Consider the following 27,595-nt stretch of genomic DNA (forward strand, 5'->3'; position numbering starts at 1 on the left):
GTGGTAAATATTTCTAAGTGTCCCTTATCATCTTAAAAATAGTGTGCCACAAAATTTATTATAATAATATTCATTATGTCAAACTAATTCTCTTAAAACTATTGAATCCTTAGTATGTACAAGTTCTTAGTATGTACAGCTTTGTTTGGTAAACACAGAGATAGCTATATTATAATGTTTCTTCTACTTGAGTAACTATTTTGCCCCTGTGGAAATCCTCCTGCCACAAACTCCAACAGGATTCTTGACTTTCCCTCTAAATGACTGTTCCTGTTGCTACAGGTTTAGTCAAAAACTCCACTGAATGCCCCCAGGTCTCTTTCTTTACAACATGAGAATTGTCATCTTCACATTATACAGAAAAATCTATTCTCCACAGTTGCCAAAACTCATGCCACTTTTTCCTAGACATTTTGCCTTTTTGTCTCTCACTCACCTGATGTCTTTTAAGCAATTAGCCATACATCTTTGCACTTTCATTTTTCCCACTGCAGTTTAATCTGGATGTTTCTACAGGAAAAAAATTATTCTCTCCCTCCATAAAATTATCTTTCCAGTGACCACTATCTCTGTAATGTAATGTACTAATTTCATAACGTGGTCCCAAATATACCTGCTACGTGAACCTGATTCCTACTTCCGTTTCACCCCATTCTATTTCATTTTTCCCAGAGGGCATTTTGTTCAGTTTCTTGAATGGCCATCTCACATACTGTTCCTTTTCCATGAACTTTACTAGTTATTCCATGCTAATTTCTAGATAAATGTGTTATGTCAAGTTGAAAGTTACACACTCAAAGACATCATAATTCCAGGTTATGGCAGTACCCACGTTTTATTTCATCGACTCTGAACTACTTCACTATAAACATTACAATTATGTGAGGAGTTATGTAATTACATAATTATAAATGTAAAATTACATTTACAGTTGTGATTATGGTTTATTGGACACAACTGTCTATCCAACATCTTGTGTAAGGTGACTGTGTCTTCACTGTAGAACTCTGTGAAGAGAAGTGAATAAACAATAGATGTTGTGCATAAACAACTGTTTCATTTCTTTTTTTATGTGAACTCTGTCCCCAATGTGGGGCTTGAATTCTGAGCATGATCAGAGTTGCAGCTCTACCGACTGAGCCAGATAGATGCCCCACTTTTCCTTTCTGATGAGATCAGGAGATTTTGTTACTTTTCCAGACAAAGCAGAGCCTGGACACACTGGAGCCATGGCTCAGGAGAACAAAGGGACTGACACTTGGGAAAAATCCGTTAAGGTAGAGATGTTCACCAGCAACCAACTGGGATTATTAATAAGAAGAATGCAGACTTGGAGGTGGAGGACATGATATAAAATGATACAAGGGTGCGCCCAATGAGAAGGATTCCTGGGGTGACTGGACCCGAGGGAGGGTCTTGGAGAGAGATTGTTGCTATGAATGTGTCTGACTTGTGCTTGTGCAGGATGGAAACCATGGAGCCGCTGGCCCTAGAGCATGAGCACCAAGCAGCAAATATCAGAGGATAATAAAAATGTTGCCTGTAGTGACCATGGTTTTGTGGTTATCTACCAGAACAGTATCCCAAATCCTTTTTCATTGTGAGGTTTGCATTATTCCATTTGTCAGTCAAATACAGGAAAAGCTATTTCCTAGTACTGGCAGGATCCAGTGCAAGAAAACAAAGCTAATGTGCCTGGGAGCTCTCACTTTAAGGTCTGCCCATGTGGAATTTCTGGGGCTGATTGTGATGGCCTGGAACTTACTCAAGAGGCAGGTGCTTAAAAAAAAAAAAAAAAAGCTGCTGATGGACACACCCGCACTGTGAAGGTAGAAAAGTTTGTATCTGACATCATCAAAGAAACCTTTCAAATCAAGAACTGCCACTGTCTGGTAGACTCCTTTAGGAGTAGGCCATAATTAGGTGCTTGATAGTCAAATCTGTGGACCTCACGCTGTGCCCAGTGGAGTAAAAGAGGAGATAATGGTAGAGAAGAGAGATCTACGATTCTGAATACTGTCTGTGATAAGGATTGTTCTGTTGGTCACATTCCTGAAGCCATTCTGCCAGCTTGCAGTGACTGTTAATTGTTTTCACTTCAGAGTCAGAGGATCCTGCATGGGAATATGATGTACAGGCTACATTTATCATGTCCATTGCAGTGGGATATTCTTCACAATATTCACCATTGGTTAGTTAGACGATCATAGTTCTGTAATTTTTAGCAACATCTCTCAACTTAGTAATGTGTTTGTACATGACAGGAACAGACAACAGCCATATTAAAGTGCCATTTCAAAGATCTATCAAGTTCCTGGACATGTTTATTGTTGTTACTAGTCTAAGTTTTTAATACTCTGCTATTATTCTTATCCTGAGGAAAAGCTCCCACAGGTAGCAGCACTTCTCACTTTCAGGTGAAACTTCCCCCTAGCTCCCACTTTCCAGTGCATGGGATGGGTCCATATATCAGACTCTCCCTTTCTCACAATGGGACTCTGGGAGCACATCCACAGTACCCTTTGCATGCTCTCTTGGAGTCCTGTAGGCACACCACCCACCCTAGTGGCTGTGTAAATGCTTTCTAGATGCAGCCACTTGAATCCCGGAGAGCTTGCCAGTAGCCACCCAAGCTGCCTGGGATTTTGGGACTTGAGGGACCATGATAGCCAGTGTTGGCTGCACCTCAGAGAAGACCTGGAGCTGCTATGCCTGCCCACACCTAACACCCCTGGGAGCCCTGAGGACAGGCTTGGTGTTGGGAAAGTTCGACTGTTTCCTGAGAACTTAGCTGAAAGCCAGGCGTTTTGGAAAAAGATGGGGGAGGGCAGTGCCTTGAGGGGGAGTCGGGCTCCTGTGAAGGAGGGAGCGCTGTTGGGATGGAAACCTGCAGCTAAGTGCTGCCAGATAAGCACATCTGATTTTAGTGGATTGCCTCCCCAGCTTTAGCTGCACGTGGGCCCTGGGGCTGGGTGCAAGGTGGCTGGACATCAGTGGGACTGGACTTTCTCTCACTTTGGTTAGAGAAACCACCAGGTAAGAAGAGGAACAACAGAAAACCTGGTGAGAGCATGAAGCATGACCTAGAGCTGATTTCTATCCCTTAATGAATCTTCCCCTTTGGTCACCATTAAACACCTTCTGTTCCCAGGCCTTTTACTTTGGAAGTAGGTCCTTGGTTCTGTGATGTAGACATATCCACTTCATGGAAAACCTCCAAGCACCAGACTCGTCCAACTTACTCACACAGTTCAAATACAAAAGTGTGTGATTCCCCACACCCCACCTGCCCTGGCTTTCCCTGCAAGCAAGATTATCTACTTATATACATGCTCAGGTGCCTTCCTCCAGGCCTCCTTCAGCCTCCTGGTCCCCCTAAAACTCAGCGAAACCAAAAGTTTTTGAGCCCCTTCCCTGCAGCTGCTGAAGCACCACTTCCATCTCGGTTCTGCTTACTCGCTGATTGGTTCCCCACACCCTGGCCCCATCCGGTGGGGGAACCCAGGGTGTGGGCCAGACCGTGAGGAGGGCAAGGCAGTGACAAGCTGGAACCTTCACAGAGTAAGTACTGTCACTGCCCCCTTTCCCGTCCCTTGATTGGATGCCTCCTTTCAGTCTCCAGCTCTCAAAGTGGTTCCGCAGATAGGACCTGCAGCTAAGTTGGCACCACACACACCGAGGCCTATGCAAGCAGACAGGATGATCCTCGGGTGGCCCAAGCCACCCTGGGAGGCCAGCTTTTACCCGGTCAGATGCAGAGCGCCACTGAGGCCACTGCACAGCATGGCGCAGAGAGGCTGCCCAGTCTTCAGGGGGTGAATCTCTGTGGGCAGTTTGGGTATCTGTGGGAAACTCTCCTGGGGTGTTGTGGTGAAACAGGCCAAAGCTGAGGGACAAGAAGGTGGAGTAGGGGGTATGTGCTGGGCGGGTCCCAAAGCACTGGGTGCTCAGCCACGCTGGGGGTAAGGCTGCTGCCGGTGGATGCATCCCTGCAGAGAAGGGTCCTGTGCAGCCAGTGCAGGACACTCAGCCCGCCTGGGAGACACCCCAGGTCGAGGTCGGCAGGGAGCCAGCGGAGACTGCACTGTGCCACCAGCCTCTGGCTGCAGGTGGCTCCACTGCATTTCCCATCCGGGGCGGTAGAACCTTCCAGTCCCCGACCTCCACTGGCATGTGGTTTCCCCACCTGGCTCCTACCTGAGGCCAGGGAGCTCAAGGCCACACAGTCTGCACTTGGAACTTCCACATCGTTCCTTTCCCACTTTCACTGAGGGAACAGCGCGGGCTAGGTGCTGGGTGGTGGCGTCTGGGTCACACCACTGGAGTAACGCTTCTTAAAAATCAAACTGATGTTTTGGTCTTCCTGTATTTTCTCACGGGTGTAGTCATTTGGTGCCTTAGATGGAGCTCTTCTTAACACTTTTTCTCAAGTTAATACGGATTTGATCACTTTGGGGGCATAGGCTATATAGCTTTGGAAATACCATTTCTTTTTAATTACTCCATCCTCTTTTTTTTTTTTTTTTTTTCATCCTCTTTTTTTTAAGTCCTCTTACCTCCGTTCACCTTCCTTCGAAATCCTAAGTCTGGAGCAACCAGAGGATAAACCCTGAAAGGAAAGTGGTTTCTTTTCAATGAGCATTCTTCTGCAAGTTTGGGGTGAGGCAGAAAGGTCCTGTAGGTGTGCAATCATTGACTGCCATGGACCATCAGGTTTCAGAGGTTACCTGCCACTCAAAGGCCAACTGTGCCCAGTTTCCTCTCACCCTTGCAAACCTCCACCCTTCTGCCTTCAATTATAGTTCATAGCATGGAGAGTGGGCAGGAGAACCAGGCTGATTTTTTAAATATGTGGTGGTGTTCTTTGTGGTCTTCAGGCAGATTTTTAAGAGCTGAAAGAAAAAAAAGTTATGTATTTGTCTTATAAACTAGCATCAATGTTCCTTTCTTTTCCCTCCCCTCTTCCTGTAAAGATAGAAACTTGATACTGTTTGCTGCTGGTTTTTTTGTTTTTTACTATTCTATTAAATTTTTAAAATTTAAATTCCAATTAGGTAACATAGAGCGTAATATTAGTTTCAGGTGTACAATATAGTGATTTAACACTTTCACACCTCACCCAGTGCTCATCTGGACAAATATATTCCTTAATCTCCATCACCTATTTAGCCCACCCCCTTACCCATCTCTTCTCTGGTAACCACCAATTTGTTCTCAATACTTAAGACTCTATTTCCTAGTTTGTCTTTCTTGTTTCCCTTTGCTCACTTGTTTTCTAAAATTCCACATAGTAATGTAATCATATGCTATTTGTATTTCTCGGACTAGCTTATTTCACTTAGCATTATACTCTCTAGCTCTATCCATGTTACAAACAATGAAGATTTCATTCTTTTATATGTCTGAATAATATTCCACTGTATGTATGTATACCGCATCTTCTTTATCCATTCATCTATTGATGGATACTTGGACTCCTTCCATAATTTGGCCATTGTAAATAATGTTGCAATAAACATCAGGGTGCATGTGTCCTTTTGAAAATTACTGTTTCTGAGTTTTGGGGATAAACACCCAGCAGTGCAACCCACAGATTATAGGGTGGTTCTATTTTTAACTTTTTGAGAAACCTCCATACCATTTTTCACAGTGGCTGTACCAGTTTGCATTCCTACCAACAGAGGCAAGAGATTTCTTTTCTCTTCACACCCTCACCAGCACTCGTTTTCCATTTTATTATTTTATTTTCTTTAAAGATTTTGTTTATTTATTCATGAGAGACAGAGAGAGAGAGAGGGAGAGGCAGAGACACAGGCAGAGGGAGAAGCAGGCTCCATGCAGGGAGCCTGACGCGGGACTTGATCCCAGGTCTCCAGGATTAGGCCCTGGGCCAAAGGCAGCGCTAAACCACTGAGCCACCCGGGCTGCCCCTTATTTTTATTATTTTTTAAAGATTTTATTTATTCATGAGAGACACACAGAGAAAGAGAAAGGCAGAGATACAGGCAGAGGTGAGAAGCAGGCTCCATGCAGGGAGCCTGACGTGGGACTCAATCCCGGGTCTCTAGGATCACACCCTGGGCCCAAGGCAGGCACTGAACCCCTGAGCCACCCAGACTGCCCCTAGTTTCCATTTTAGCCATTCTGACAGGTGTGAGTTCCTATCTCATTGTAGTTTTGACTTGTGTTTCCCTGACGATCAGTGATGTTGAGCATCTTTTCAAGTATCTATTGATCATCTGGATGTCATCTTTGGAGAAATGTCTATTCATGCTTTCTGCCCATTTTTAAAATTGGATTATGTTTAGTTGTATCAGTTCTTTATATTTTTTGGATACTAACCCTTTATCAGATATGCCATTTGCAAATATCTTCTCCCATTCCTATAGGCTGCCTTTTAGTTTTTTTGATTGTTTCCTTCACTGTGCAGAAGTTTTTTTTTTTTTAATTTTTATATAGTCCCAATAGTTTATTTTTATTTCCCTTGCCTAGGAAAATGTTGCTCTGGCCAATGCCAGAGAAACCATTGTCTCTCTTCTAGGATTTTTATGGTTTCAGGTCTCTGAATCCATTGTGAGTTTTTGTGTGTGTGTGTGTGTATAATTTAAGTAGTCCAGTTTTCCCAATACAGTTTTTTGAAGAGACTTTTTCTCATTGCATATTCTTGCCTCCTTTGTCAGAGGTTAATTGACCATTTAATTTTGGGTTTATTTCTGGGTTTTTTATTCTGTTCTATTGATGTATCTATTTTTGTGCTAGTATCATACTGTTTTGATTACTAAAATTTTGTGATAGAACTTGAAGTCCAGTATTGTGGTACCTCCGGGTTTTGTTTTTTTTTTTAATTTTTTATTTCCCTTCCCCTTCTCTTCTTTTCCTTTTCAAGACTGCTTTGGCTAGTCAAGGTCTTTTGTGTTTCCAAACAAACTTTAAGGTTGCTTGTTCTAGTTCTATGTGAAAAATGCTGTTGGTATTTTGATAGGGACTTTATTAGATGTGTAGATTGCTTTGGGTAGTGTAGACATTTTAACAATTTTTTTTTCTTCCAATGTGTGAGAAATGGCTTTCCATTTCTTTGTGTTGTCCTCAGTTTCTTTCATCAATGTTTTATAATTTTCAGAGTAGAAGAGTTTCATCTCTTTTGTTAACTTTATCCCTATTTTATTATGCCTTTTATTACGGTGAGGTATGTTCCTGCTAAACCTACTTTGCTGAGGGTTATCATAAATGGACGTTGTACTTTGTCAAATGCTTTCTCCATCTATTGAAATAATCATGTTTTTTATACTTTCTCTTACTGATGTGACTTATCACATTGATTTGTGAATATTGAGCCACACTTGCATCCTGGGAATAAATTCTGCTTGACTGCGGTGAGTGATTTTTTAAATATATTGTTGGATTTGGTTTGCTGGTATTTTGTTGAGGATTTTTGCATCTATGTCCATCAAGAATATTGGCCTCTCTCTCTCTCTCTTTTTTTTTTTTTTGTGGTGTCTTTATCTGATTTAGGTATCAGGGTATTGCCTGTGAAGCCATCTACTCCTGGAATTTTGTTTGTTGGGAGTGTTCTGATTACTAATTCAATTTCATTGGGGGTAATTGGTCATTCAAATTTTCTATTTCTTCCTACTTCAGTTTTGGTAATTTATGTTTCTGGAAACCTATACATTTCTTCTAGATTGTCTAATATGTTGGCATATAGTTTTTCATATTCTTTTTTTTTAAAGATTTATTTATTTATTCATTCAGAGAGAGCGAAGAGAGAGGCAGAGACACAGGCAGAGGGAGAAGCAGGCTCCATGCAGGAAGCCTGATGTGGGACTCGATCCTAGGTCTCCAGGATCACACCCCGGGCTGCAGGCGGCGCTAAACCGCTGCGCCACCGGGGCTGCCCCAGTTTTTCATATTCTTTTACAAATATTTATATTTCTGTGGTGTCAGCTGTTATTTCTCCTCTTTCATTTCTGATTTTATGAGTCCTTTCTTCCTTTTTTTGATGAACTCAACTAGAGGTTTATTGATTTTTGTTGATCCTTTCAAAGAACCAGCTCCTGGTTTTATTATTTGTGTTATTATTTTCTTAGTTTTTATTTCATCTATTTCTGTCTTAATCTTTATTATTTCCTCACTTCTGCTGGTTTTGGGTTTTGTTCGTTCTTTTTCTAGCTCCCTCTAGTTTAAGTTGTTTATTTGGGATTTTCTTGCTTCTGGACGTAGGCCTGTATTGCTTTCCTGTTACAATGGCTTTTGCTGCATCCCAAAGATTTTAGACAGTTGTCTTTTTAAATTTTCATTTGTTTCCATGTAAGTTTTGATCTTTTTATTATTTGACTTATTGTTTAGTAGCATGTTATTTAACCTCCACGAATTTGTGCTTTTTCCAGAATTTTCCTTATGGTGGATTTCTAGTTGAATTCTGACCAAATAATGTTGGTAAAAATGGCACATTTCGCATCAGTTTTCACACTTCACATTCCAGTTTGCAACTCTAGTACAGATGGGTTCATTTCTCGCTTAACTAAATTGCTTAAATTAAATTCTGGATCCAGCGCTGGCCCCACATCCACTCCCCATGGAAGACGAGGTCCCAGACCACCGAGTCTGGCTCGCCTCTCCCTGGAAGCACATAACTACCTCTAGGATAAAGCTGTTCTTTGTTTTTTGTTTTTGATAAGGCTGTTTTTTCGCCTCACTTTCAGAAAACGTAAACATGTTAGGTTTCAACACAATCGGCCCAAACGACTACAGCTCTACGTCAGACATCAATTTAGAATACGCAGGCAGCAATCCTCGACACGACACAAACCCAAGGGCTGGAAATTCCGAACCTTGGGGGCGAGTCGGGAGGAAACCAAGCCCCACCCAAGACCCCGCCCAACAGTCCTGGCCTCGCTCCTGAACGTCCAGCCAGATGGACCCTTGTGGGCGCCCAGTACTAAAAGCCCTCCGCCTGGGTACCGCCCCACTCGCCTTCCTTTCTCCAGGAGTCCTATCCGTTTCCCTCCCATTACCGGAAGCGCTTCCCCAAAGCTCCGCCCCACCCCAGCCCCGGGAACTACGGCCTAGGTCTTGCCGGAGCGCGCGTCCCGGTCGTTGCCGGAAGCGCCTCTCCCAGGCCCCGCCTCAACCCCACCCTCAGTAGGAGAGCGTCCAGGCCCGCCCATTCTTCACAGCCGGCCGGGCTATGGCCGGGAGAGACACGCCGCAGCCCTGGTCCGCCAAGCTCTCGCACTCTCCCGAAACCCACCTTACCCCGACCCTTTGCCGGAAGCGCTCCCCCCAAGGCCACGCCTCATGCCGCCCTTCTACCGGCGCGCACGCGCAGTTTTTACAGCCTCCCCTCCCCCAAGCGGCTAGAGCCTTTAGAAGATCGCCAAGGTTTCGACTGTTTTCGGTCTTTTCTGTTCTCCACGTGAGCGTCTCTGTCCTCAGGCCTGCACCCCTTGTTCCGGGTTCTCCACGCACGTTAGCGTCCCCTCACCTGCGCCTCCACCGCGGTAAGTCCCGCGTCGCCGAGAGACGCGGATCCCTGCGGGCGGCGCTGCGGCCCCGGAGGTCCGGCTGGTTTTGGTTCCGCGAGTTCAGAGGCCATCCCCGCCTGGGGTCTTCCGAGCCTCGGGCCCACGCAGTCCCCGGCGCCCTGCCCCTCGCGCCGCGTGAGAACAGGGAGAGGGGCGCGTGCGCCTCGCCCGCAGCCCGGCCCGGCGGCTGCCCCTGGCCCTGGGATTGCGCAGACCCCCAGCCTCCTGAGGTCTCCGCGGGGCAGCCCCGCCTGTGGAGAGAGGACCGATGCCCGGGAAGGGCCCTGTCTTCGGGGCGGGCTCTCAGGAGGGACTTAGGTCCGGGAGGCGGCGGGGAGTCACGGAGCGGGTCCCCTCCCCCAGGTGGGGATTGGGGGGCCTCGTGGAAGCCGTGGCTGCGGGAGGGAGGCCAGGACTCCGTGGGGCCTGAACTCTCGATCCGATCGAGAGTTACAGGTAGAACCTCCTGATCCTGGAATTTTTTTAAAAGGTTACGAGCTGATAAAGACAAAGTGCCCCCTGCTTCATTTAGGCCGCGCTTTCAGAATTCAGTTACACGCAATTCTCCCTGAAGTCAGATGTTCTGAGGGAATTTGTGAAAAAAGGTTTCCTTCTGCACCTTAGTGAACCCAGCTGCAGCGTGGAGATGATGGACAAGAGCAGGGTTTCTGAACCCTGAAGTGACTGGCAGTTTTGTATGTGTGTCTGTGTGGCACTTTTCTGCAAGAGGGTAACAGTGGTACTTAGAAGCTAAAGATGGCCCCAGCCCAACAATGATAAAAACTGAGGAAAGAAGCAGGGCAAAGGCTCAGACAATAAATTTACAGAGTAAATCTGAAGTCAGAGCTTGTCAGTTCCAGCGTTAAACTCTCCACAGGTTTCCCACTGCCATCATAAAAAAATCCATGCTCTTGGATATGTCACCAAAAAGCATAGGCAGCTTGGGATGAAATAGATAAGTGGGCTTAATCGAAATTAAACATTTTGTACATCAGAAATTTATTGATGGGGAAAAGCAATTCTCCACAGAATGGGAGAAGATATTTGCCAATCACATATTTTATAAGGAACTAATATCCAGAATATATGAAGACCTACAATTCAGGAATTACTAAAACATACAACTCACTTTTAAAAACGGGCAAAAGGGGGGATCCCTGGGTGGCTCAACGGTTTAGCGCCGCCTGCCTTTGGCCCAGGGCATGATCCTGGAGTCCCAGTATCCAGTCCCACATCCGGCTCCCGGCATGGAGCCTGCTTCTCCCTCCTCCTGTGTCTCTGCCTCTCTCTCTCTCTCTCTCTCTCTATCATGAATAAATAAATAAATAAATCTTTTAAAAATATATAATAAAAATGGGAACATCCCATCTTTAAAAAAATAATAATAAAAAAAAAACGGGCAAAAGACTTGATTAGACACTTCTTCAAAGACGAGGCATACAGTAAGCCAATGAAACAATGCTCAATATCAGTTATCATTTTGGAAAGCAAATATAAACCACATTGAGATACCCTTGATACTCTTCACACTCTCAGCAATATCTATTATCAAAACAAAACCAAAATAAGTGTTGGAGAAGATCTGAAGGAATCGAATCCTTTGGGAATGTAATGGTGTAGCCCCTATGAAAAAGAGTGTAGTGATTTCCAAAACATTAAAGATAGAATTACCCATTGACCCACTAATTCCACTTCTTTTTTTTTTATTAAGATTTTATTTATTCATGAGAGACACAGAGAGAGAGAGGCAGAGACATAGGCAGAGGGAGAAGCAGGCTTCATGCATGGAACCTGATGGGGGACTCGACCCCAGGACTCCAGGATCACGCCCTGGGCCTAAGGCAGGGGCTAAACCACTGAGCCACCCAGGGATCCCCCACCAATATCACTTCTGAGTATGTACCAATGAAATAAAAAGCAGGGACCCCAATAGGTATTTTTACACTTGTGTTCATTACAGCATTCATAATAGCCAAAATGATAAATACAACCCAAATGTGCATCAGTGGATGAATGGGTAAATGAAGGTGGTGTATACATCCAACAGAGAACATTGCTCAGCCTTAAAAATTTAGGAAGGTAATTCTGAAATAGTCTACAACATGGATAAACTTTGGAAATATGCTAATTGCATAAAAAGCCAGATACAGAAGGCCAAATGTGTTTATCCACTTACATAAATTACCTAAAGTAGCCAAATTCATAGATACAGAAAAGTAGAGTGGTGGTTGCCAGTGGCTGGGGACAAGGAGGTATGGGCAGTTATTGGGCAGTTATTGTTTTGGGAAGATAAAATTTCCAGGGATGGGGTGCCTGGGTGGCTCAATCAGTTAAGCGTCAGCCTTTAACTCAGGTCTTGATGCCAGGGTCCTGGGATCAAGCCCCACACGGGGCTCTCTGCTCAGCAGGGAGTCTGCTTCTCCTTTTCCTTCTGCTCCCCTTACCCACCACCTTGTCCTTGTGTGTGCATGTGCTCTTGCTCACTCTATCAAATAAAATCTTTTAAAAAATAAAAAAGTTCCAGAGATAGAGGTGGTGATGGTTGCATAAGAGTGTGAATGTCCGGGATCCCTGGGTGGCGCAGCGGTTTGGCGCCTGCCTTTGGCCCAGGGCGCGATCCTGGAGACCCGGGATCGAATCCCACGTCGGGCTCCCGGTGCATGGAGCCTGCTTCTCCCTCTGCCTTTGTCCCTGTCTCTCTCTCTCTCTCTCTGTGACTATCATTAAAAAGAAAAAAAAAAAAAAGAGTGTGAATGTCCTTAATACCACTGCACTATATAGTAAGTAAAATGTGTTAAAATGGTAAATTTTAAGAAATGTATATTTTACCCCTTTACCTCCCACTTCCCCATCCCTGCATATCCAGGCTCTTTACTGAGGCTGCTGAGCTCTGTGTCATTAGGACTCCTGCCAGCCTCATATTGAGAGCTTACCCTCTTAGAGCTACCTGTGTCTTAGTCACATTTGCCTTTCCTCTGTTACCAAACACCAAAACCTTTTCTGTCTCAGGTCTTTGTTCTTGTACTGGACTGAACTTTTTGTTCCTTGGGCATCATGACTGGCTCTTTACCCTTCAGTCTACATGGACATGAGTGCCTTGGTCTTAAGTGGGTGGATCCAAGAGTTGCACTGCAGCTTCCACTCCACAAGTGACTTCTGTAGGGTCTCTTGAGGGCAAGACTCATTATGCAGCTGATAGTGGAATTATAGGAAAAATAGAGAAGATTTGGGGGTTACTTTTGGTATTTTAGGGGAACTGTCACTAGGTTGGAAGCCAAGGTTTTACATGCATTTGGGGGTATGTAAATGATAATTTGGGGTGCTTCCATAGAAGGTGCCAGATCTTGTTGGAATATGTATGTCATTAGAGACATTATTTTATTTAGTAGATTATGGAAGTGCCAGCATTTGGAGTGAGGTCATTGTAAATGAAAATATGGCATCAGGGGTCAGTGGGTCCTTGGACATCTTTATGTGTATTATTCCATCATAAATACTGGAGTTGTTGGGGTCCGGAATGTGCTGTGGGACTCCATAGCTGAATAGAGGGATCCTGATGGAATCTTCAGGGAATACATTGGAGATTATGGGAGGTTTGTAAGAGTGTCTGAGTCCAGGAGGGAAAAAGGTGCCCAGGAGGCAGGTGGCAGGTAGGGCTTTCCAAAGGTGAATCTCTGGGCACAGCTGGGGAGAGGCTGTGAATATAAAGGCATATTATCCCAGGAATCAGAGCATAGACCCCACTACAGTGATCTGCTGCTCAAAGGCTTATCCTTGGGATTGTGCTTGAGGAAAAGATGCAGCTACTACTTCTTTTCTGCCAAGCCAGTGCTGGCTTCTCCATATTGGCCTCTCCCTGCCCTTCCCAACGTGTGTGCACACGTGTACACAGACATGCAGAATCACAAGGTAGCTGGAGAGCAGAGGGACAGATGTTTTAAACTAAATATGGGACATGTTTCTCCAAGAAGGAAGAGGTCACTGCATCCTGGGAAGCATTTGGAAAGGATGGCAAACACTAAGGGTGGGGTGTTGGAGAAATACAGTAAAGACAATATTTCTGGCTACCCAGAGAAACCTCTCCACCAAAGTTGAAGACAAAACAGTTTTCTTATTGAGTGAGTATTAAGCCAGAATATGATGCACATCACAGGGAATTGCCAACAAGATTTCAAAAGCAGAAAGAAATCCGTTTTCTTCTTTCTTTCTTTCTTTCTTTCTTTCTTTCTTTCTTTCTTTCTTTCTTTCTTTCTTTCTTTCTTTCTTTCTTTCTTTCTCTTTTCTTTCTTTTTTAAAGATTTTATTTATTTATTCATGAGGGGGGTGGGCAGAGACACAGGCAGAGGGAGAAGCAGGCTCCATGCAGGGAGCCCGACGTAGGACTCAATCCTGGGTCTCCAGGATCACGCCTTGGGCTGACGGTGGCGCTAAACCACTGAGCCACCTGGGCTGCCCTGGATCAATGAGATCTTTTTTTTTTTTTTTTTTTTTAAGGTTTTATTTATTTCATCCTTTCTTTATTGCCAACCAGGTACATGTTATACCCATGTTTGCAAACTAAACAACTAGTCTCAAGAGGATTGATGGCATAGTTCATCCTGTATCATTGTGGTAATTGTGTGGTGATTTTGTGTTAGCAAATGGTCTTGATTCAAGGTAAAAGTAAAAATTCTCTTGGCTCTGTGACAGCGTTTTTATACCTTGGCACCAGATACCTGATTGAATTTGTCTTTTTACTTGTAATGGCAGATGGGCACAGTCTTCCTTGATATTTATGTTTCAAAGATAATAGCTCCTAGATCCTTGAGAAAAACAGTCTTGGGCTGTAAAAGTGGCCAGAGACTTATGGAGGAGAGAAAGAATTTATAATTGAAAATGTTCTTGTTTTTAGTAAATGCTCTATGAAAAGAGAGGGAAAGAAAGCCTCTTAACTATTTTTTTTTGTCAGAATTTTATCATTATAATTTGTTTATTTATTTGCCCTTACATGAGTTAAAGCTCCAGGATTGGAATGGAGGCTCGGGAACTGGAGAAAGAAGTTCTCCTTCCTGGGTGATTCGGTGCTCTGAAGTTTATAAAGACTGGCTGATGAAATGCCATTCTATTTAGAAAAAACGTTATTTTCCCCAAAGGCACACGCTCGCCCTATCTACACGATTTCCCCTTCATCCTTCATCTTTTCTGGAATGGCAAAGTGGGTGCTTCCACAGGTGGGTGACCTAAGGGGAAAAGTTGGTCAGTCGGCGCCACTACTGTATCCCTCCTGCCAGTCCTTCAGCTTTCCCTCTACTGTGCTATTCACAGACACTTCCTGCTCTACTCTCAGTTTGTACAGTCTTAGACCAAATAATTCAGGATCTGGGGCCATGAATATTTCAGCCAAAATGTCATTGCAAAGTCAGAAATCTTAGATACAAAAAAAAAAAAAAAAAAAAATCTTAGATACCAGGATTGTCTTTCCATCAGTGAGTCTCAGCAGCCCAGAGACCTCTCCTCCCAGCCTTCAGGTGCCTTTACTACTGAAGTGGGTGTGCTCAGCCCAAGGTAGCTATGGCAACAGTTCAACTCCATGGGTTTTTTACATGTGCCCTTCTTACCTGCTGGGAATGAGGAGAGTGGCCTCAGTGAAGGACCTGTGGCTCTGTCCTTCTCTGCTGTCCCTGGTCAGCTTCCCCTACACTTGTGAGAAAACTGTGTTAAGGATAACCAGGACCTTTGCATACATCAGCCCAGAGCATGAAGGTTATGCTTGAAACCTCCAAACATTCATGCAGTACATGTGGGGTCTGGACTATATGCAGGCTTTTTCCTCTTCTAGGGTTATAAATGGTAAACATCCTGAATATACTCTCCTCCTCCTTATATAGGTTATTTTAAAAGATGGGGACAGACAAATCTTTCACTTACTAACAGCCACATAATTTAAATGCCCCCCAAACAAAGGACTGATGTAACCATTCCCTAGATTTCCTTCCTTTCGCCTCCACATCATCTCATCCAGCCCTGCCTTTGTTCTGTCTTCCATCACAGCTGGAGGAAAACATAAACCCAGGTTGACTGGTCTTTTTTTTTTTTTTTTTTTTTAAGATTTTATTTATTCATGAGAGAAAGAGAGAGGCAGAGACACAGGCAGAGGGAGAAGCAGGCTCCAGGCAGGGAGCCTGATGCGGAACTTGATCCCAGGACTCCAGGATCACGCCCTGGGCCAAAGGCAGGCACTAAACTGCTGAGCCACCCAGGGATCCAGGTTGACTGGTCTTTTTTTTTTTTTTTTTTAATTTTTATTTATTTATGATAGTCACACAGAGAGAGAGAGAGAGAGAGAGAGGCAGAGACACAGGCAGAGGGAGAAGCAGGCTCCATGCACCGGGAGCCCGATGTGGGATTCGATCCCGGGTTTCAGGATCGCGCCCTGGGCCAAAGGCAGGTGCCAAACTGCTGCGCCACCCAGGGATCCCTCAGGTTGACTGGTCTTAACTCAATTTCTGGACTACCTCGTCTGGAATTTCCGTATTTGCCTACCATACCTTTTCCTCTAGAGCCCCTGAGAAAGCCAGCTCCTTCTTTCCCATCTTCATTTTCAGTCCAAGACCATCTGTCTGAGCACCTGGGAATGATGGGAAAGAGATCTTCCTGACTGGGCCCTCTGCCTGCCTCAGTGTCTAGATCTCCTTCACTATGAATAAGGAATGGACTATCCCTGCACCCAGCTGTTCCCCCATCCTGAGAGTGTGCACTACCTCCCACACCCTTCAGGTCCCAGGGTGAAATTTGCATCCTGACCACATGTGCTCCATTTTTACCTCTAGAGACTTATTTTTGTTATCATACACAGACTGTGGTATAGCCTAACCTTAACAAAGCCCTTTATTCACTACATTCTCTCATGTTTACAACAAAAAATTTCTTTTATGGATGTCTTCTCCTTTAATAAGAGCCTTTTTTTTTTGCTCACACTCAGAGCAAAATATGCAAAAATCGTCATTATATTCTCTCCTCAGTGTTGCCTGCAGTGTATACTTGACCCTTATCCAATCAGGCTTTCCCATCTACTGTTCTACTCTCCTTGTCAGGGGCAGTGATGTCCTGTTCTCTAGAAATATTGGTTAATTCACTGTCCTCAACTGTCTGATGAGCAACATGTTGAATAGTGATTACTCCTTCTTCCTTAAAAGACGTTTTTTTCATGGCTTTAGAACATCCCACTATTGACAAATCTGTCATCTGTATGTCTGTTTCAATTTTCTTCTCTCTACCTTGTTCACTTCTCAGTTTGCTCTGCTGATTTTTTTCTCAGCTCCCTGCTCTCTGATTGGAGGAAAGCTAGTTTTGGGCCTCTTCTCCATCTATACCTGTTGACTTTCCATGGTACCACATCTCAGGGCTTTGAACACCCTGAGGTCTCCTAGGTCCACACTCCATTTCAGACCTCCACCCTGAATGCCAGATTGTGTTTTCCAGGTGTCTCCTTGTCTCCTGTGCTCGCACATCTAACAGGCATCTCCACCTTATAGTGTCCAAACATGACCTCCTGAACTCCCACAATTTTATTCCCTGCAGTCCTCCACCTCTCAGTTAAGAGCAGTGCCATCTTCCTGGGGTGATCATCTTGGCATATTTTCGAAGTACACAGCATGTTTTCAAAATATTACAGCAAAATACATTGTGTGTGTGTTTTCACTTAAGATAGGTAAAAAAAATTTTAGATATTAACTTAAGATGGGTCAGAGACTACATGGCTGCCAAAATTCACTTGGGAAAGGGGAGAACAGTTTCTGAAGACCATGGCCACCCATTCCTGATCTGCTTCTCTGACCTGACCCCCTGCTTGTCTCCTCCCTCACTGGGATTAAGGCACAAGTTGTTTTTGCTGTTGCTGGGACCAGGGTCAGCACTGCCTCAGGGCTTTTCCAAGGGTGGTCCCTCTGCCTAGAATTCTCTGACTCTTCAAATGCATGTGGTGAACTTCCTTCCCCAGGTCTTTGTTGTAATATCACCTCCTTATGGGGACAGGTTTCTGTTTCACCCTTGAACTTGTTTCAGGTATTCTTCATTAGGAAACTCTCTGTCAACAGACTTTTACTGTTGTATGCGTTACTTTAATAATGGTGCTGTGGGTTCCATCCTAAATAAAGCCTGACCCTTTGGTTCTGGTGCAAGCTCTGCCAGAGACCTGTTCGACCAGAGGCACATCCTTAGAGTGTGTGTGACAGAGTTGGGTCCAATGTAAGATGGGAACAAATACTAATTTTTTTTTTAGAAGATTTTTTTTTTAATTTTTATTTATTTATGATAGTCACACAGAGAGAGAGAGAGAGATGCAGAGACACAGGCAGAGGGAGAAGCAGGCTCCATGCACCGGGAGCCCGACGTGGGATTCGATCCCGGGTCTCCAGGATCACGCCCTGGGCCAAAGGCAGGCGCCAAACTGCTGTGCCACCCAGGGATCCCGGAACAAATACTAATTTAATTGGATGCTATGTCTTTATACAAGTTAACACTTGTAAAGCATTAGAGTAACGCTTACCATATGGGGAGTGTTCAAAACTTCTGATCTGTTCTGATATCATCAGTTTCCCATTTTTCCAATTTTCACCTTTCGTTGATGCTACTGTGCACTTCGTCATCCTGAAGACACGATTCATGCTCTAGCTCATGCAGACGTTAGCTGTCATTTAATGTGTACAACATACTATGTAGAACTCATATATAGTCTACCACTGGTCAACATCTTTTCATTGTGTATATTTTTTTCCTTTCCTTCAAATAATAATGTCATCTCTGTATATGAATGTATTGTGGAGATAATATAAATCTTCTATTCTCCCTGGGCCCACTATTGTCTCTTAGAGGCCCATTTAGTAATTTGGTGACTAGAAAATCATTCTCTTGACCGGTGATACTAACTTCCAATGCTAGTGTGATGTCGGTTTGTTGACCTATCTTCCATGAATATATCAGTGGAAGGTGAGCAAACATCCTTAAATCTCAGGCATTTTTAATTTTTCTTTGTCCTAATGTAGAAGATCATGTTGTTTTTTCTTCTGTACCATTATTTTTTTCTAATGTATTTTAATTTCATGAAATTCTACTTGTATTCTCTTAAAAGTAGAAAAATACATTTTCTTAGATATTCTTTGCTTGTCAGTACATTATTTACAAAAGTATATTCATCTTCTGAATATCAACTTCCTTTTCTCTTATTTCACGTTTTGTTTCTTGGCTTTTTAAAAAATCTTTTTGCTTACTCATATATTGCATTGAGGTTCCAAGCTTTGCATTCTTTCTGTGAGTTTTATAACTCTGGAAGAGCATCATTTGAGGTGATAATTGTAAATGAAAATATCCTCATGGTATACCACAGAAAGTCCTTGTGTCTAGAATCTGGAATAGCACTAATATTTCTTCCAGAGACTCATGTGGTGACCTCAGGCAAACTGCTTAACTTCTGTTGTTCTCCTTCCCTTTTTTTGGGATTACTTCTGACCAGTATTGTTTACTATTGAGGTCTTTATGGTACTCAAAGCCCAGACTGACTAGTTCATCTGTCAGGGCTGAAAATAGCCTATCTCTGCAAGGTTGCCACAGCATTCCACTCTGGTTTTGTACTTAAAATACTACCTAAAGTGACCGTGAAAAGTACCTTTCTTTTCCATTCAGTCATCATATTACACCCTCTACTTCACTTCTCCATTTCATTAGGTATATATAGAGTTCATTATTTCCCTTTTGTTTTAATCATTTTATTAAATTTAGGAATATTGACATATATAAGTTTCTGGTGTACAAAATAATGATTCAGTATTTGTATAAATTGTGAAACAATCACCATAGTAAATCTAGTTAACATCCGTTAACAAACATTGTTACAAGAATTTTTTTTCTTGGGACTCCTGGGTGGCTCAGCGGTTGAGCGTCTTCCTTTGGCTCAGGACGTGATCCCGCAGTCCCTGGGATCAAGTCCCATATCGGGCTCCCTGCATGGAGCCTGCTCTCCACTCTGCCTATGTCTCTGCCTCTCTCTTGGGGTCTCTCATGAATAAATAAATAAAATCTTAAAAAAAAAAAAAGAATTCTTTTTCTTGGATGAGAACTTTTAAGATCTATTTTCAGCAATTTTCACATATGCAGTATTGTATGTATATAATTTATCTTGCACAATATTGTAAAATCTCAGTAGTTTAGCGGATGGAAATTCTCTGATGGAAAAGTCTAAAAAATCCAAATATGGGATGTATGACTTGAAATGATCTTCTTTAGATGTATCTGAGCACTCATTTCTAACTGACCCTTCAATCTCTTTCCTTCTCTCATTTTTGTGAAATAAGTACTTTCCTGCTGGCCTCTTGGTGAAATGTGCTTTCATTTCAGGAACTGTTTATATTAGGGATGTGGCCATAGATTTCTCTGAGGAGGAGTGGGAGTGCTTGGACTTTGCTCAGAGGGTCTTGTACAGGGATGTGATATTGGAGAGGTAGAGGAACCTGGTCTCCCTGGGTGAAGATTAGTTTCCCTACAGAGATTGGGAACTGCCTGAGTTATCTTTGTGTTTCTGTTGAGAGTTTCTTGGGAGCCCCTGCCCTGCTTGATTGAAATTAAAGCCCTGTTGATTCAGAAATGAAATGCTGCAGCATCTGAATTTCAACCGCATCTGAATTTCAACCCCACCCTTTTATCAGATGATCTGCTCACTACTTGCAGGTTAGTGGTGGTGCTAGAGGTTGACGAGGAACAAGACCTCATGTCAAAACTTTAAAATATCAGATTGCCTGGTTTTACTCCTGTAATTTTGATTCAGTAGCTCTGGGAAGAGAGCTGGATATCTGTATGTGTCAAACATTTTTAAGCATTTGGAAGAAAAGTGTCAGTGAACAAATTTGTGAAGTGCTATTCTAGACCCATCTGTAATGAATGTCCTTGGTCTCAGCTGACAAAGGGCTGGTAAAACCCCAGGACATCATCTACCGGTTTCCATGTCAGCAGGAATCTCTTTCTGAGCTGAATATGAACTCCATTGTGGAGCACGGGAGAGCTCTGGAACCTCAAGAGTGGGGTGAAACTAGCAGCAAAACCCAGGTGCGTGGGAAGGCGTCAAAGATGTGAACGCCAGTAAGGGTCAGGTGGCAGAGAGGAAGTGACTTCCTGAAATGCCATTTGGGATATTCTCCCCAGATGGGATAGGTGGTTGGAAAAGAAGAGTTGATTTTTCATGGACTCTCAAAGGAACCCGTTCTATCCCTCCCTTACTCTCTTCTTTGTATGTATGTTTCCTGCGCTCCTCGGTGGTACTGCAGCTCTTGTCCACAACAAGGGCAGTCTTCATCCTGACCAGATATGCTGGTCTCTGCCCCCTGGGCTCCTTTACTGGTTCAACCTTGGGGAGCACATGGAGTGCTCTTTGTGAGGGCCATTCTTCCTCCTTTGGCCTCTCCTTCTCTGGTCAGTCACACATATCTGATCTGATGCCACCCCTCACCCTGACTGTGGGTCTTCTCCAGCTTGCATTCAGTTTCATGTGCTGAGTGACCTATCATGATAGAAACGTTGGCTGCTCTTTTGCGTCTAGGGCTCGAGGCAGGTGCATGGGCTTTCTCAAGCACTCTGCCTGTGCTGCGCCTCCACCATATCCTCATGTCCACTTTCACCCCTCAGCGGCATGTGTACTAGGAATAGAGTCGTTCTTCTGAGATTGCTACTCAGCAGTGCTGTATAGACAATGGGTGGGGAAAATCTTAGTTTGATTCCCAGTCCTTCAAGGGGAGTATATCTCAGGCTTCAGGCCCTCAGCCTGAAGACTACAGGCAGACCCCAGGTCCTGTTTGAATATCCCACAGAGTCGAACCCCTTTATTTTAGTTTACTGTTTTTTCTTTGTCTCCCTTTTGCAGTTCGTCTTTAGTCTATGAGTGTGGGAAAGTCTTGGCTCTTCTGATTTCCTGGTTTCATAAGTTTGGAAGGTTTTGCCTCTGAAATTTTCTTGGTTCTGAACTACAGTTCCTCAGTGTCTGAAAGTTTATTCTCATATTTTCTGCTGTGATAACCCAGCCTTTAGGTGCTGGACAGCTTGTGGTGAAGTGTCTCCCATGAGGAGTTTTACTGGATCAAAGAGCATTCTGGATGGAGAATACTTCTATTTAGATGTCACAGCATCATCCTGCTAAGTAGAGACATGGTCCCTGAAGTACCTGAGTAGAGCGGTCAGCATATTCCAGATGTTGCTACTGATTATAGTCTGAGAGCCTGGCTTATGGCTCCAGTTCTGGTTTTTGGAGTGTCACAGAAGTGTCTCTCAAGGGTATTATGGCAATGTTGATGGAGTACATTAAGCATTATTCTCCTTGATTTGGTGTGAACAAGTACAGGAATTTATTCTAGGTAGAAAATTCCCTGCCTTCATAACCCCATCTATGCTGACCAACTATTATTCATGCAAGAGTATTCATTCTGTGTGTGTGTTGCTGCTCTTTCTTCAACAAATAAGATGTTGATTTACTATGTTGAGGAATTATGAGTTCATGTTGTGTACCTTATTGAACTCTACCCCATTTCTGTAGTTGAAAATGCTATTACTTTGATCTGCAGGTTTCCATGTATTACAAATGAACCTATTATTTATGTATTTAATCATTGATTATGTACTTTTGATGACATTCATCAGAGTTCTTTGTTTTATACCTGTAATTTGTGGGACTGTTTGATCAGGGAATGAATGTTGTTTCATATATTTCACAAGACTTCCTTCTTGAGTGTTAAGGGTTATAGCAGAGCAGGTGTTTTCCCAAAACCTATGTAATCTCTAGAATTTTGGGAAAATATAATCATATTTATCCTTCCTTCATCTGTTTTGCTTGAGTTAATACCTGCTTATTAACACACCTTTCCCATTTGGATGAATTTGGATTTTTAAAATTGGGAATATTGGATATTGCAAACAGGGACGACCTGGCTGTGGCAAAACCAAAGGCAAGTCTGGGTAACAAAAAGAGGAAAAAGGAGTCGAGAAGGCTGTTGTAAAAGTTGTTTGGAGTATACTGGAAGTTGGAAGTATGGTGGCTTTTCATTTTCTGAGCTGTTGCATGCGAAGCATAAAGGAATTATCTCTTTCTCTGGCTGGAGTAGTATCCATATACAAGGTAAGATCTATGTAAGGTCAAGTTTTCCTCTTCCTGTTGGGTCTACAGTTGACTAGGAATAGTAGAGCATGAGAGTTCTACTTGTGGAAACCTTCAGAGTTCATTTTAGTGAGATTTCCTGTTACTACTGTCCATGTCACCATTTGACCGACATCTCAACATTTTCCCTATCCTTAACTCCTGGCAACAAACACTCTTCTCTTTATTTTTATGACTTTAACTTTTTTTTTAGATTTCACATATATGGGAGATATATATGTATATATATTCATTTATTTATGTGTGTATATATGTTTCATACAGTGTGTGTGTATATATATATATGTATATTCTGCATATGGCTTATTTCATAAAATAAAATGTCCTTCAAGTTGTAGGGGCCGAGTGCAGCCTCTCCCAAATTGGGCTATTTTTGCATGAAGATTATTTTGAGTTAAAAAGCAATCAAAACCCAGCAGATTCAAGAGAGCCTTTATTTTTTTTTCTTTTTAAAGATTTTAAAAATTTATTTATTCATGAGATACACACACACACAGAGAGGCAGAGACACAGGCAGAGGGAGAAATAGGCTCCATGCAGGAAGCCTGATGTGGGACTCGATTCCAGGACTCCAGGATCATGCCCTGAGCCAAAGACACACTCAACCGCTGAGCCACCCAGGTGTCCCAAGAAGAGCCTTTAAATAAATAATAACTAGCAAAGCTGCCCCAGGAAGAGTTGTCACCATAGATAATTACATTAGGGTATAATCTAGGTATTGTGGACAGGGAAGAACCCAAGCCCTGTTTGATCAGAGTCCTCTGTGTCCCGTTGTTCTGAGTGGCTGGCAAACATTTATTTACCAAACGTGAATCCTTTTTTTTTTTTTTTTTTTTTTTAAGGTTTTATTTATTTATTCATGAGAGAGACACACAGAGAGAGGCAGAGACACAGGCAGAGGGAGAAGCAGGCTCCATGCAGGGAATCTGACATGGGACTCGATCCCAGGTCTCCAGGATCACACCCTGGGCGGAAGGTGGCGCTAAACCGCTGAGCTACCTGGGCTGCCCACGTGTATTCTTTTTCATCTTCCTGTGAATTGCATTTCTTCCTTTGAAGTCCCAGACCTTTACCTTTTTCTTTTTAGTTCCGAATGACATATTTGCATCATTTTGCCTGTCATTGGAATTTTCATGTCCGTGAAAATTTCCCATACATATGTCCTTGTATTTTATTTTCTCCTGTTAATCTGTCTCATGTCAATTTGATTCTTAGACAAGCTAGAAGAACCTTGAAAGGGACAGGGATTTTTGTTGCCAAACAAAGTTCATCCTGCTGCTGCAAATGGAAGAATTCCCTTAGATAGGTTGGTATCTTCAAAAAAACTTTCTATCTGTATTTCTATCTTTCTATCTGTATGTAACATTTTAAAAAATGATTTGAGGGATCCCTGGGTGGCGCAGTGGTTTATCGCCTGCCTTTGGCCCAGGGCACGATCCTGGAGACCCAGGATCGAATCCCACGTCGGGCTCCCGGTGCATGGAGCCTGCTTATCCCTCTGCCTATGTCTCTGCCTCTCTCTCTCTCTCTGTGTGTGTGACTATCATAAATAAATAAAAATTTAAAAAAAAAATGCATTTGAGTGGAAGCAGAATAATTGACTCCAAAATACATTATTGTGCATATGGATTGGTTTGACCAGAAGGCAGTTAGGACATAGCAGGATCAGAAAAAATTTCCCTCTTTCTTATTTATTTATTTATTTATTTATTTATTTATTTATTATCTATTTAGTTAAAGATTTTATTTATTTATTCATGAGAGACACACACACAGAGAGGCAGAGACACAGGCAGAGGGAGAAGCAGGCTCTACGCAGGGAGCCCGACGTGGGACTCGATCCCAGGTCTCCAGGATCAGGCCCTGGGCCGAAGGCAGCGCTAAACCGCTGAGCCACCCGGGCTGCCCTCCCTTATTATTTAAAAGAAATTAGATGGGGAACTGTAAAGGTTAAGATGAAGTCACTCATGTGAAGTAACCAGTCATGTCAATTAGTGATGTAAGTAGTGGAGGACATTGTAGCTAAGACCTGATATCACTCATACCAATACAGATTGGCAGTACTTGGGACTGATAGTCCTGGCAATATTGAGCGCTGATAACCACTGGAATGAGAAGAGGCCTGCAAAGATCCAAGACTGATGAAATCCTTCAGTAAGGAAGGAAGTTATGTAGCAAACTGCAAACAGTTTTGAAGCAAACCCTTCCATGTCTGATTGCATTTGAGAGGCAACCTCCACCAAAGGTTCTGCCTGATTGATATCTGAATGTAATAGAGATCTTCCACTGCTGGAAGACCGTAAGCACTATGTGCCAAGGGCTGACCCAAAACGGACCTGAGTCCCCATCCCATATGCATGCTCAAGAGACTGACTTCACCTTTGGTTTGTTAACTTCTTACCCCTTATTGTATCATATTTCTTGTGTGACTTTGTATTATTTGCTTTGTGTGAGGTGTATAAAGCCAAGTTCAGTGCTTAGTGAAATGTTACTGAGTTTGGAATTCTCAACCTGCTTTACAATTACGTTAATCTTGCTTGATAGTTGAATAAAACGGACGTAGAAAGACACAATTCATGTATGTGTCTTTATAGTGTGCTTGAAACAGGAATCTGTATAGGAACAAGAGCTGATACCAGAGATAACTTTTTTAAAAAAGATTTTTTATTTCTTCGTGAGAGACACACAGAGTGCCAGAGACATAGGCAGAGAGAAGGCAGAGACTCCCTGTGGGGAGCTTGATGTGGGACTTGATCCCAGGACCCCTGGATCACAACCTGAGCCAAAGGCAGTTGCTCAACCACTGAGCCACTTAGGTGCCCCCTAGATAACTTTATATATCAGAAAGAGTTACCTGCCTGGCATGACAAAGTTAGTTTACCACGGGCTCTTGTCATTTTCCTCTTTACAGACTTCTCCCTTTTTGAAGTTCTAAATCCCTACCCCTTTATCTGGAGGTCAGAATGGTATATAAATGTAAGTTGCATGTCTTTGAGCCTAATGTGTTTGGGGTTCCTTTAAGACATTTAATTTGTTTTTCTCCTGTCAATCTTTTTTAGCCAAGAACCCAGAAGGGCAGTGGGAAAATTATTTTTCCTCCCTGCACTAAATTATTACCAAAAAATGAAAGAAAGAAAACAATGAGAATTTCCTCTGAAGTACCACTCCATGCTTGCTTTCTGTATTCCTCCCATCTACCTTTGTTTAGATCCTATTTTATATAATCAGTGTTAGAGAAAAAGAAGGAACAGAAAGGCTGAGCCCAGCATCTACATCCTCAGGGAAATATGAGACACCTAGTACCAACTCCTGCTAAAGTATTAGGATGATTAATTCACATACATTTGCCTGAGGTTTCCAGCATATTGCATGATACCCTTTGCGCCTGCACAGAGTAAATGCTCAATAAACACTGCATTAATGATGGATCTCTATTATTTTCCAAATATAGACTTACTTAGACATTACTGTCTTTTCTCTATCCTTCTGTTAGCGCCAAAGGGCCAACAAAGAATGTGATGTTTCAAGACTGTGATTAGTAGTCTTCAATGGGAACCAAGAGTATTTGTATTGCGATGAGTTTGAGAAGATCAGATGTGCTGTGTCTGTTTTCTCTAGTTTAGTGCTTTGATTATGGGTCTATGTGAAAGACGACTTAAACTACCTCAGGCTATACCTCCTGACTAATTACTTTTTCTTTCAAGCTTATCTTTTAACTCAGGGAAAAGACCAGGTAGGCAAAACATTTCCTGATAGGAACCAAAACTACCCCTTAAGTAATAGAATCCTCTTGATTCATCCCAAGACAATGATCAACCTCATCTTTAGTGCTCAGCTGCATGTCCCCATTGACTTTGGTCCTACATTTTTCTTATATAAACCTATTAGTATTTTCAGCATTCTGGAGGTGGCCTTTAGCATGCTATTTTGTTTTCCTAGTGTTGGCCTCACTGAAGTGAATTCCTTTCTTGTTTCACCACCACTAGTCTCTCTGCCTTTGGATTTTGTTAATGGTGAGTGGCCAAACCTACTGTGCTTGAGACCTCTGGAGCCAGATGCTCTTGCACCTTAAGCTTTGGTTACAATTTTTGTTGAACCAGCCAGGGCTGTGCTTTTGATTTGTCCAGCTCCCTTGAGATTGTCCAGATGGAGCAGTTGGCCACAACAGCATGCCAAAACTCACTCATTTCTTTCCTGAGCTAATAATGGATCAGAGCTAGCTACTTGAGGCTAATTGACCCTGGGTTGAGGGATGAGAACAGACCCTTGCAGCTGCTGAAACTTGTTTTGTTTCAAGTTTCAGTTAGGTGCCCCGAACTGCCATTGACTCCTTAACCACATTTGGTCAAACAGAAAATGGAATTATAAGTAGTGGGTCCTAAAGTTTTGGCTCCTGGTAAGTTCCCTCAATAAGTATACATAGAACTCTGCCCTTCTTTGGCTCCCTGCTGTTGTGTGGTTTTGAATCACTTGTTTTGGATTTTAGTGAACCATTTGTTTCAGGTTTTTGTAATGCATTTGTTCAGGCTTCCATAGCTTGGGTTGTGGCAGGGACCATAGTAATTTGTAAGATACCATTGGAAAAAGGAACGGATGTGGCATAAATGGGAATGTAGGGTATACATTTGGGAAGATCTCTGTTGGAAATTGTGTGTGTGTGTGTGTGTGTGTGTGTGTGTGTGTGTGTGAGAATGAAAATGGGGAATGGTAACTGTCCTCTCCCAAACCTCCTAGGGAGAATACCGGCTGATTGGTGGGGTTTGGGAGAGGCTTTTGGGAGGGAGGGTTCTTCGTATTTTTGTCTTTTAGTTATTAAACCAAGACCAAGAAAAAGTGATTTTTTGTTGTTGTTGTTGTTGTTGTTGTTGTAACTCCACCTTATCATGTTATGCTTAGAAGA

General features: G+C 43.0%; 1 protein-coding gene and 1 pseudogene across 3 annotated transcripts in view; one reads left to right on the forward strand and one right to left on the reverse strand.

The window, feature by feature from the left end:
- Nucleotides 1–443: 443 nt before the first annotated feature.
- On the reverse strand, nt 444–3,987 carry LOC140597765 (vomeronasal type-1 receptor 4-like; annotated as a pseudogene).
- Nucleotides 3,988–7,507: 3,520 nt separating this feature from the next.
- LOC112912693 (uncharacterized) overlaps nt 7,508–27,595 on the forward strand; it is a 137,812-nt gene continuing 117,724 nt past the window's right edge. For all 3 annotated transcript variants that reach the window (XM_072757399.1, XM_072757382.1, XM_072757429.1), the window contains exon 1: nt 7,508–9,500. The gene's annotated coding sequence lies outside the window, so the exon portion shown is untranslated. The remainder of the gene's footprint in view (nt 9,501–27,595) is intronic.

Source organism: Vulpes vulpes, chromosome 1 (assembly GCF_048418805.1).
Source record: "Vulpes vulpes isolate BD-2025 chromosome 1, VulVul3, whole genome shotgun sequence".
NCBI lineage: Eukaryota > Metazoa > Chordata > Mammalia > Carnivora > Canidae > Vulpes > Vulpes vulpes.